General features: G+C 41.7%; 1 non-coding gene across 1 annotated transcript; it reads right to left on the reverse strand.

Moving 5' to 3' along the window:
- Window positions 1-5,386: 5,386 nt before the first annotated feature.
- LOC118482949 lies at window positions 5,387-5,493 on the reverse strand. Its single transcript, XR_004869319.1, has one exon. It is a non-coding gene; the product is annotated as a small nucleolar RNA R71 (small nucleolar RNA).
- Between the last annotated feature and the right edge of the window lie 3,755 nt (window positions 5,494-9,248).

Genomic DNA, 9,248 nt, shown 5'->3' on the forward strand with positions numbered 1-9,248 from the left:
AGAATTTAAGGACTAGAAGATTCCAAGTTGGAGATTGGGTGTTAAGGAAGGCTTTTCAGAATACTAACAATCCTACTGATGGGAAGCTTGCCCCAAAATGGGAAGGACCTTATGAAGTTGAATCAAAATCTGGGAAAGGAGCATACCGACTCAAGAATATGGAAGGGGATATATTGCCAAGATCCTGGAATGCTATACACCTTAAGCTTTATTTCAAGTGAGTTTAGAATTTAATTTCTAACTCAGGATGGTATGAATTCTATCTCTTTTAAATATGTTTGATTTAATTTATTTTTTGAAACCTAATACTAACTTAAGCATTGGAGGGGTGTTAGCCAAGCGAACACCCACCCTAGTTTAGAGGTGTTTTGTAGGATACGCTTCAGGATGTTACTCCAGGATATATACTCAAGATGAATCGAAAGATTAGAGGATTGGCCCCCTCTCTCACGTTTAAGGGATGCTTATCCCTTCAAAGGTTTAAAGGTATTCACATTTCTCTCGAATTGGGTTTAAACACCCCGCCTGGAGCGCAAGTTATCCAGGAATAGTTCAAGATAGCGGGACCAGTTCATGTAACAGTGGCTGACAATTTCGTTATTATTGGCTATATCCTGGATCCTTAAGGTACATGAGGGTTGATCACCCTCTCACACGAAAGGGTATTTTCATACTCTCTAAGGTTTAAAGTTTTTCACATTTCTAAGTCTTGGAGTTTATACACTCCCACCTATAGCGCATGAAACTAAGAGTTTATCCCCAGGATACTAAGGGTTTATCCCCAGGATACTAAGGGTTTATCCCCAAGATATTAAGGGTTTATCCCCAGTAAAACTAAAGTTTTTGGGCAAGTTCCAAACAAACTGTGATTGTGTTTACACACATTCTTTTATGGATAAAATATTACAAAGTTTAAACTAAAAGAATACTGAAGTATGTCTTGCACTGATGCAATATCCTGCACAGACAGGGGATATCCATGCTGGGGACTGTTTTGGTCAAAAATCACACAAGGATAATGCAACCAAATCCGATTTTGTGAGGTATGATGCTTGGTTAAATGATCAAATGTATTAACAATGTATAGATGAAATAAACGGTGAACATGAGGATTTATACGAGAAAAAAGCCCTTGATCAATGAATGATCTCCGGCATAAAAAAACCTCGGATAGTGAAAACTATCACTATCAAGTATATTAAACAAACAAGTTTACAGCTTCGGAAGTATTGAGCTTGATACAATGATTTCTAGTGTGTGTGTATTCGAGAGTTGGCAGCAGAAATGATGTGTGTTTCGAGAAGTGCAAGTAGTTTCTAATAATAAGCTCAATACCCCTTTAATCTTAGCTAAAAATATCCTAACTAACTATCCGAAAAATCAGCCCATCACCCACGATCACCACTAACGGTCACTAGCTCGTGCACATGTTGAAAATATAGAGCATATTCCCCTGGTATCTCGAATGGAATAAGTCCATTTCAAAACGTACCTGCAAAACAAGCCAAAAGGTGATGGAAACAATCGTTAGTTCAGAATAACAATGAGGATCCTGGATCCTTATTCTCGCAGCGTCTCCTGAGGATCCTTAATTCAAGTTGAACTAAAGATCCGTGATCCAAGCTACACTTGAGGATCCGTGATCCACAGGCTATGGAATTCTATCCCTAACAGGGACATTGCAAAGCATTCAAAGGTTGAAGTTGGAAATTATTACCTAAGTGTTTCAGGTATGTTTTTTATATTTTTCTAAGTTCAAAAGCCTTATCTGAATAAGTTAAGCTTTTACCAACTCATATTTGATTAAGTTTTTATCTAACATTTTTGAATAAAAGTACAAATATGTTGAGCATGATACCAGTATCCTGAACAGGATATTTGATCAGGATATTCAAAACATATTTTGTCAAAAAAAAAAAACACAACAACAAAGATAAGGCTGAAAGGTTAATTATTTATTATTAACAGTACAAAAGGTTGTACTCTTGGCTTCATCTAAAAACGAGACCCATCCACCAAAAGTACAACTAGTTCAAGAGCATATTTACATAAAGAGTTGAAGGCTTCGTCCTGAAAACACAGGATCCCTCCACCTTCAACTGTTGATTGTTCAAAAGCATATTAACATTAATGACCAAGGGCTTCGTCCTGAAACTCAGGATCCCTCCACCTTTGGCCATCATATTGTATCTAAGTGCAGGAAAAGTAAATGCAAAAAAAGTAAATTGTTTTGGGATTACAGACCATTCAAATTTAAAAAAGTGGGCTCCGGCCTAAGCAATAGTATCCATCATTGCCCACTTTGATGCTCTCACACAGCAGCATCACCACCATCCTTCTTCACCTACTCAGTACCAGCATCCTGAACAGCATCCTGGCCAGCATCAGCATCAGCATCCTTCTTCTCTCCAGCCTCAACCACCACCTCAGCTGCCTTCGAAGATTCCCCGGCTCCAGACTTAGAAGGATATGGCACAGGATTACCTCTGAGTTCCTTAAGCTTTGCCACCCAAGAGTCAACCGGACAGGCTGGGCACTCAAGGCCTGTCTCTTTGGCCTCATAGGCCATCTTGATCCGGGCTTGCAGGAGGGAGACAACTGCGGAGTTTTTGGTCCCCTCTTGGAAGGAGATCATGGCCTGTTAATGCTCAACGTGGGCAACGGCTAGCCTCACCTCTGCATCCTGTGTAACCTTCTTCAGCTTGTCTTAATAATGTCGGGTCTTGGCTTCAGCGATTGTACCCTGGTCGGTGATGTGTGCAAAATGAAACATATAAATTACATCAAATGAGGCAAAAAAACTAACCGTTTTTTAGTACTAATGTTGGAAAAAGTGTGCTTTTGTCTTCCTTTTGTATTTTCAGGACCAAATGAGCTTAATTGAACAAAAGGAATAAATATGCAGCCAATTCTAACATAAATACAAAGAAAAGGAATAAATGTGGCATGCCCGACCCCTCGACAGCATCTTCCCAAGCAAAAATAAAGAAACATAAGACTGACCACGGCCCCGTGCCAAACAGACATGGGGGCGTGGCCAGCCACCTGTAGAAAAGACAAAGCTATAAAAGCTTCTATTCCCAGCACAGGGGCGTGCCCAGCTCAACACGGGTCGTGGTTAACGCTAAGATTCGCAGAATTCAGCAAATCTTAATAGTACAGATACGCTTCTGCAAACGGGGCCGTGCCCAGCGAACACGGGGGCGTGTGGAGCTAATGCAGACAATTGCAATTAATGAAGAAAAGGAAAAAGGGATGGACACGGGGCCGTGCCCAATGGACACGGGGCCATGTCCGGGCTTCTGTGCAGGCTATAAATAAGGGTGCTTGGTTCACTTCAAAGGCATCCATTGGCAACCCACCTCTCTCCCACTTCACCCACACTCCACCACCACTACAACACCCACATCCACCACCATCATCCATCATCCACCTTAGAGTGTGTGTAGTAGTCTCGGGATCCAAGATTGATAGTAAGAGTTCTTAACAATCAAAGGCCATGTTTGCCTAAGTCTCTTACATCACTTGGTGATGACAAGCATTTAATGTAATACTTTTGATTTTTAATCTTTTCGCACTTTTTATTTGGTTTTGTATTAATGACTTTAATAACTAGTTTCTTATGTTGAAGGTGAAACTTCCTTATCATTTGTCCGTGGTGTCTTGGCATTATTTTACTGTCAATATAAAATAAAAAATTTTCACCATTCATATCTCTACGGTCTATATAGAGATATGTTGGCTACCTGGTCGGGGGTTAAGGGAATGATTTAGTAAGGTTCTTGCCTTGTTCAGTGTCCTGTAAGGACCTGGGTCAAGCTTACTAGGACCTCCTTCAATACCCACTGGTATTGGATGGCGGGGGTACGGATGGCTTGATCCCCTCATATGTAAACTACTATTAATACATTAACCCGACTACTTGGGATTGTATCCCTGCTGACTCAAACCACTTAGCCGAGGGTAACGTCACCTTCAAAAGAGGGGCCTACCATATTACGCATTAATAACTTAATTAATTATCTTTCAATATTCCGACCCTTTAGGATTGTATCCTTACTGACTCAAACTACTGGGTTGAGGGTAACGTCACCTTCAAAAGAGAGGCCTACTACTATAACTAAGATAATCTCTTAAAAAGTGCAAAAGTGCGGAAATCATCAAAGGTTACATTAAAGGCGAGTCGGATCCAGGTGATTCATCTTGTCTATCTGTTTTATTTTATTTTTCAGCATTTTTAGTTTTTATTTTCATGTTTAAAACCTTTTCTAAAACTTTTGATTTGATTAGACGTTGAGGATAAACCGGTATTAAAAGCTCTTGTATCCTTGGACGACCTTGGTATCTTACCAATGCTATACTACGCTCACGATGGATGCACTTGCCCATATGTGTGTTTAGTGTTAGTAAAATATCTTGTTTTATAAATTTAAAACTTGACGAAAGTGTTAAAAAGGGCTAAAAATATAAATAAAAATATATCACACCTAACGCACATCAAGTTATTGGCGCCGTTGCCGGGGACACAAGGATTTTAAGAAAGTTAGGAATCAACGGCCTAATCGTTTTTCTTATTTTTCTTTTTTTAGGATTTTTCTAGATTTTTTTCAGCTTCTGCAGACTGCAGCACGGGGCCGTGCCTGGTTAGACACGGGCCGTGCCCAGCATCCTTACTAGCAGTTTTTATTTTCCGAGTTACAGAGAGCTGAGCACGGGGTCGTGTTGGTGCAGCACGGGGCCGTGTTGAACTCTCCAGTAACAGGGATTCGGAAAACAATCACTGTAACCACGACCACGGGGCCGTGTTCAGCTGAGCATGGGGCCGTGGTGAGACTTCTGACCAACAATCTTTTTGTTTTTATCGCAGGACTTGGAACCCAGGCGCCGCACCTGAACTTTCTACGCAGTGTATGAGCTCTAGTTCCAATAAAGACATAAAAGAACCTCTAGATGAACCCGAACGCTTTCTAAGAAAAAGACTTAAAGCTAAAAATCAAGAGAAAGTTTCGGGGGACCCACTTCCAATGGTGGATCAACGTACCCTAATACGGTAGGTAATCTTGGCGCCGCTATCAATGCACCGAATGTCGATGCCAACAACTTCGAACTTCGGCCGCATTTGATTCAAATGCTCCAAAACTCCACAACTTTCCATGGACTTGCGGACGAAGATCCTCACTTACATATTACCAACTTCTTGTAAATATGTGATACTTTTCGCATCAATGGGGCATCAAATGACGCCATCCGCCTCCGAATGTTTCCATTTTCACTAAAAGACCGAGCTAAGGCTTGGCTTAACACCCTCCCAGTGGGTTCGGTAAACACTTGGGATGAACTAGCCCAAAAGTTTTTGTATAAGTATTTCCCTCCTTCTAAAACGGCTAAATTAATGACTGAAATTAATACATACTCACAAGAGGACGGGGAATCCTTATATAAAACTTGGGAAAGATTCAAGGAGCTATTAAGAAAGTGTCCACATCATGGTCTTGCGGTATGGCAACAAGTATCCACTTTCTATAATGGGTTGTTGCCACACACAAGACAAACACTTGACTCTAGCTCCAGGGGACTTCTAGGTAATCGTCGCCCAAATGAAATTTTTAATCAAATTGAGGAAATTGCTCAAAACAATTTTCAGTGGCACACTCCCCGAGGCACAAAATCTATTGCCCCGGGCGCCCATAAGGTAGGCGAAAGCACTTCCTTACAAGCCCAAATCGAGGCCCTCTCTTCGAAAATCAAAAAGTTAGAAATGGCAAAAACGGCCTCGGTTATGGCTTGTGAGGGGTGCGGTGGACCACATGAAAATTGGAGTTGTATGAAAGAAATGGATAATCAAACGGAAACGGTAAACTACATTGATAATAGACCTAGGCCGTCAGGTCCTCCAACGGGTACCTACAACCAAGGATGGCGTAACCACCCTAACCTTGGTCGGAGAGAACCCGGAAATAGTAGTAACCAACAAAACCAAAACCAACGAACAAACTTTCAACAACCAATGAGTCACAAAATTTCTCTCAACAACAAGGGGGACGAGAGAGGCTTGAAGATACTATCTCACGCCTCATCTCCGACACCGAAAAGAAAAACTCGGATCGATTTCAACAAATGGAATCGAACTTTAGAAATCAACAAGCTAGTATTCAAAACATTGAAAAACATCGAAATCAACTAGCTCAAAATTTCTCCGAGAGACCACAAGGCGCGTTCCCCAGCAATACCGAAACCAACCCAAAGGTGCAAGTGCATCTCGTCACATTGAGAAACTGTACCGTAGGTCCCGAGGAGGCTCCACTACATCCAGCTGAAAAGAGTCCGTCTAACCAACCCACAACTTCGCCAACACCCCAAAAAGAGACGACTCCTCCGCCAAGCCAAGAACCTACCAAGAACCCCCCGGTACCTTACCCCGCCCGGTTACTTCGCCAAAATACCGATGAGCAATTCACAAAATTCGAAAATTTACAAAAACAATTGCACGTCGATCTTCCACCTGTGGAAGTCCTCACTCAAATGCCTAAATATTCAAAATTATGAGAGACTTTAACTCACAAAAGGAAAATCAAAGCACTACAATTAGTTAATTTAAGTGAAGAATGCTCCGTCATACTACTTAACAAACTCCCACAAAAGAAAATCGACCCCGGAAGCTTCACCATCCCTTGTTCCATTCGGGGATCACCCATACGCAATGCACTAGCCGATCTTGGGGGCTAGCATAAATCTCATGCCCGCATCAATGTTTGACCGACTCGGACTAGGTAAAACAAGCCCCACAAAGATGAGCATACAACTCACCGATAGGTCTATTGATGCGCGGTTGGTGTGATATATTTTTATGTATATTTTTAGCCCTTTTTAACCACTTTAGTCAAGTTTTAAGTATATAAAACACGATATTTACTAACACCAAACACACATATGGGCAAGTGCACCCATCATGAGCGTAGTATAGTGTTGGTAAGATACCAAGGTCGTCCAAAGACACAAGAGCTTTTAATATTGGTTTATCCTTAACGCCTAATCAAATAAAAAATGTAGGAAAAAGGTTTTAAACTAGAAAATAAAAACTAAAATGCAGAAAATAAAAATAAAATAAATAAAAACAGATAGACAAGATGAATCACTTGGATCCGACTCGCCTTTAGTCTAACCTTTGATTATTTCCACACTTTTGCACTTTTTAAGAGATTATCTTAGTTATTGTAGTAGGCCCCTCTTTTGAAGGTGACGTTACCCTCAACCCAGTAGTTTGAGTCAGCAAGGATACAATCCTAAAGGGTCGGATTATTGAAAGATAATTAATTAAGTTATTAATGCATAATATGGTAGGCCCCTCTTTTGAAGGTGACGTTACCCTCGGCTAAGTAGTCTGAGTTAGCAGGGATACAGTCCTAAGTAGCCGGGTTAAAATTTTAATAGTAGTTTACATATGAGGGGATCAAAGAGTTTGGACCCCCGCCATCCAATGCCATTGGGTATTGAAGGAGGTCCTACTAAATTTGACCCTGGTCCTTGCAGGATCTATATACTGAACAATGGCAAGACTCTTACCAAACCATTCCCTTAACCCCCGACCAGGTAGCCAACATATCTCCATATAGACCGTGGAGATATGAATGGTGAAAATCTTTTATTTTATATAGACAGTAAAATAATACCAAGACACCACGGACAAATGATAAGGAAGAATCACCTTCAACATATAAAACTAGTTATTAAAGTCATTAATACATAATCAAATAAAAAGTGCAAAAAGATTAAAAATAAAAAGTATTACACTAAATGCTTGTCTTCACCAAGTAATGTAAGAGACTTAGGCAAACATGGCCTTTGATTTTCAAGAACTCTTACGATCAATCTTGGATCCCGAGACGACTCACACACTCTATGATGGATGATGGTGGTGGATGATGGTGTTGAGGTGGTGGTGGAGTGTGGGTGAAGTGTGAGAGAGGTGGTGTGCCAAGGGAAGGGATGATTTGCAAGTGAGCGAAGCACCCCTATTTATAGCCTAAACAGAAGCTCGGGCACGGCCCCGTGTCCATTGGGCACGGCCCCGTGTCCATCCCTCTTCTCTTTCTTCATTAATTGGAGTTTGTCTGCATTAGTTGACCACGCCCCCGTGCCCGCTGGGCACGACCCCGTGTGCAGAAGCATATCTGTATTATCAAGATTTCCTCAGATTCTGCGAATCTTAGAGTTGACCACGGCCCCCTGTCCGCTGGGCACACCCCCGTGGTGGGTGATAGAAGCTTCTACAACTTTGTCTTTTCTGCTGACACTTGGGCGCGCCCCTGTGCTCATTGAGCGCGGGGTGTGTTCAGCCTTCTGTTCTCTTGTTTTTGCTTGGGGAGATGCTGTCGGGGGGTCGGGCATGCCATGTTTGTTCATTTTCTTGTATTTATGTTAGATTTAGCTGCCTTTTTGCTTCTTTTGTTCATTTGAGCTCATTTAATCCTGAAAATACAAAAGGAAGACAAAAACACACTTTTTCCAACATTAGTACTAAAAAAGGGTTAGTTTTATGCCACAATTGATGTAATTTATATGTTGCACTTTGTACACATCATCTATCAAGTATCCACAAGGTGTCGCCGAAAATCTATTGGTAAAAGTCGGAGACTTTGTCTTCCCGGCCGACTTTGTGATACTAGATATGGAGGAAGATACCGAAGTACCACTCATCCTAGGAAGACCATTCTTAGCCACCGCTCACACTATGGTGGACATGAATGGTGGGAAATTAACGTTGAGGGTTGGGGAAAAAGAGATGGAATTCGGGGTTGGGAAAAGAGTAGAAGACGACGACCCGGTCAACTACATGAATGTCATAGACTCAAGCTTGGATGAAGCTCTCCGATGGTGCAACATGGGATGCAAAACATCCCACTTGAGTAACATATGACTGACTTTGGGTCTAGCCAAGGACCCTTATAAACGTGGCGCACCACGGAGGCATTCCGCGGAACTATCCTGAGTTTTAGTTTAGATTTATTTTTATGTTTTCTAGTTTAGTTTTACTTTTCAGGAATACAACACACTCGAAATGGTGGAGGTTACTAAGGGAAACTTGAACCCACACCCCATGCACAAAAACAGAGCCTCCCGACAATTTTTCTTCATTACGGCAAGTTCAGCACGGGGCCGTGCTCAGCCCAACACGCCCCCGTGCTCGAGGTTCTACAGAAAACGCCCAGTTCAGGTAACTGGACATGGGGTCGTGCTCACTGAACACA

Source organism: Helianthus annuus, chromosome 1, assembly GCF_002127325.2.
Source record: "Helianthus annuus cultivar XRQ/B chromosome 1, HanXRQr2.0-SUNRISE, whole genome shotgun sequence".
Taxonomy (NCBI): domain Eukaryota; kingdom Viridiplantae; phylum Streptophyta; class Magnoliopsida; order Asterales; family Asteraceae; genus Helianthus; species Helianthus annuus.